Here is a 3,103-nt window from a genome sequence, read left to right as displayed (position 1 = left end):
GGGGGGTGGGGTGTTTCCACCCCCCCCCCAAAATGTGTTTCAGTTTTTGTGTTTCCCATTTCGGATGAAGTGAGCTGATATACTGAGATGTGACATGCACTGCTGTGTCTATTCAAAACCATGCTCTGTGGAAGCTGTACGCTGTAGCTGTTGTAAATAAAACAGATTCTGGCCATTCATCCATGTGTCTGCAGCCCTCATTTCTGCCTCCCTGGGTGCTTTCTTAGGTCCTTGGAGCTCTCTGTAATATAGGATCTCACTGAATGCACCTCTGCAGTGGAGTCTGTCTGTCTGTCCCACTCTTCGTCGCAGGTTGGTAACGTACCTGACCTGAGTGGCTGTTGGGACCAAAAATTGTCCTTTTCCTTTGCAGCCCTCATGGATACTTTAAAAGAAAATCACTTAATGGACTTCAGCTCACGATTTTGCCATCTAGCTGGCGTTTTGTTTGCAAGTACACACACGCTTGCCAGGTGCAGAATTCACCCCTGTAGCTATCGTGGCCAGAAGCGGCCTTTCCTGCTTTCACACCAAGGCGATGCCAGTGCTCCTTGTGTGGATTTAAAGCTGTTCGGCCCCTCACAAGCAGCCTCAGAATGGGCTTCACAGCGTGGGCTGGGCTGGATGACGGGGTATTTGCTTTGTAAGAGCTCCCTTTTCAGGGTCTTGAACTTTTTGAGCTAACCAACCTGAACCAGGGTGTAAGAAGTTGGGTGTTGGTGTGGTAAGGTTGTACGAAGCCTTTTTTCTCACTGAACTGCTGGAGTTACTTGTTGGTGAAACTAAAGAAGCGTCCCGGAGAAACCAGACCTGTGAATCTCTGCCAGAGACGGCTTTGAGAAGGGCCTTTTCCCGAGTTTCTCTCCTCAGCATCCCATCAGTTCTGGGGCCGTTTTTGTTTATTTTTCTTGTAATTTCTGCCTTTGCTGCTTGTTTCAGATTTGTTTGCCATCTTGCAAAGAGTTTTGCCCTGTTGCTAGTTGAGAGATCTGTCTCCTCTCAGCACACCTTTGGTACAAGACAACATGTTCGTGTTTTCATGTGGGCTAAAATGCCACCCAGGTTGAACACTGGGCACATGCTGCTCCTCCTTTTAAGGATGCAGATAATCCAGACAGTGGTTTTTACTCCATGGCTGAAAGGATTTGACATTATATGCCCTTGCCAAATTTCAAATGTATCCGGTCATGCTGAGGCACAAGGGCTGTTCACATAGAGGTGACAACTTGTATCACACTGAGAACATTTATTTTTCTTCCTCTTTAAAATCTTCATCTCCTGTCTGCAGTTTCAAAAACTGCAAAACGATTTTTTTTTCTTTTTTTTTTTTTTCCCTTCTGCTTCCCTGACAGAGAACAGACCAGGAAAACATCATCTAAAAAGGCCAAGTCTGGTAAAGTAAGAAGCAATTAAAAAAGACTACCTGGAGTGGAAGATTTTCCCAGGCATTTAATATCAGGTCTAGCTTTAATTTCTAGGCTTAACTATTGAAAAAAAAGGTGTGCATTTTACTTAGAGTTTGTTATGATAAATAGTTTTGGTGGAAATTGCAGGACTCCTTATATAACTAACTGGAACCCTTAGCAGAGTTGTATTTAGCTCGAATTATATATATTAGGACACATGCATGTGTGGATATGACTGTAATAAGAATTAACTTTCAAACAGTTCTCACTCTGCATGGATGGGAAGAACCACGTCATTACCTGAAGAGAACAGAAATTCACGTGAATCGTACTGGAAGGAACTATGTATTTTAGAAAAGGTGAAATCTGGGTCCTTTTTGAAGTTGCTGTGAAGAAAGCACTAGCTCTGTGTTTCATAACCGTATAAAATATGAGCTTGTGTTGTACAACAAAGCAATCCCCTAAAAACCTAGAAATCAAAATATAAAGTCCTTTGATAGATGAAAGTCAGCATCTTTTTAACATTTGTTATCTATAACATTGCCTACGGACACTGTACCATGGCAACATGAAATACTCAGTGCCATTTTCCCTGTACAAATACCTAGCAGCTTCTTCTAAAAAGGAAACAGAAATTTACCTCGGTTGCCTGAAGACCACATGGTGCTTCACACGAAAGATTCCCCCCCTCCATCAAAAAATTATATTTGATATTTGACCTAATTCATGCCTCTTGTGAGCAGTTTAATGAAAATGCCTTTGCTCCCCTTTGGCGGGAGGGCTTCCTGCATCCTGAAGGGGTGCGTTTGGGCAACTTGTGGCTGGCGCGAGAGCTCGCGGGCGGGATGGCGGCCGCCCCGCTGGGGCCATCCTGGCCACTTCTCAGCTCCCTCAGTGGGCGAAGGGCTGCTTGGGGACGCAGGAGGCACGGGCCGTAGGTCTGAGCAGCCCCTAGCAGGGGGGTTTTGGGGAGCCTGCCCTACCTGCTGGGCTGTGTGTTGCCCTGGGTTAACCAGGCTTGTTGGGGCAGAGGCGGCGTGGGGCCGGCTGCGGGCAATGGGGACACTTGCTTCTGCGGGAGAGGGCTGGGGTGGGTAGGAAAAGCAGATGCAAAAGAATTCATGCAAAAAAATTGCCCCCTTATTCCTTTGGGGGCCAGGACCCTGTGATTTTCAACAAGGGAGCGTAGGTAATGCAGGTAAATTAGGATGATCGACTCCTGCCCTTGGGATGCTTCGTCTTTGACTGAGCTGTTTGCTGTTTCCCCCGTGTAGAGGCCCGTCCTTCGTCATTCAAGAAGTTTGCAGGTTATCATGCTGCCGACTGAATTTTTTTCCTGTACTCATGAAGTAAACCATCCCTGAGCTGACTTTTAATAGTGTCACCTTGTGCCGTAACAAAGTAAAGGTGAAAATTTTAAAGGGAAGATACCTGCAGGATTACAAAATGCATGCAAATGGAAATGAGAAACTTTCTGAACTGGGTGTTTGTCTTTCGTGCCTTCAACTTCGGTCTTCCGTGAACTGTTAATACTGGAAAATTATAGTGCAGTAAATAATGACGGGTGCTCTGTAGTTTTTATTTCCGTACAGAGTTTGCTTTTGAGATTGTTTACTGGCCCGGCTTGAGTGGTCTGTCAAGTGTACGCCTCTTCAAAATACATCTTGACTTCTTCATTGTGTTATTATTGGGAACTA

Source organism: Egretta garzetta, unplaced genomic scaffold (assembly GCF_000687185.1).
Source record: "Egretta garzetta isolate BGI_Z169 unplaced genomic scaffold, ASM68718v1 scaffold125, whole genome shotgun sequence".
Classification (NCBI taxonomy): Eukaryota; Metazoa; Chordata; class Aves; order Pelecaniformes; family Ardeidae; genus Egretta; species Egretta garzetta.
This window is presented reverse-complemented; position numbering follows the sequence as displayed.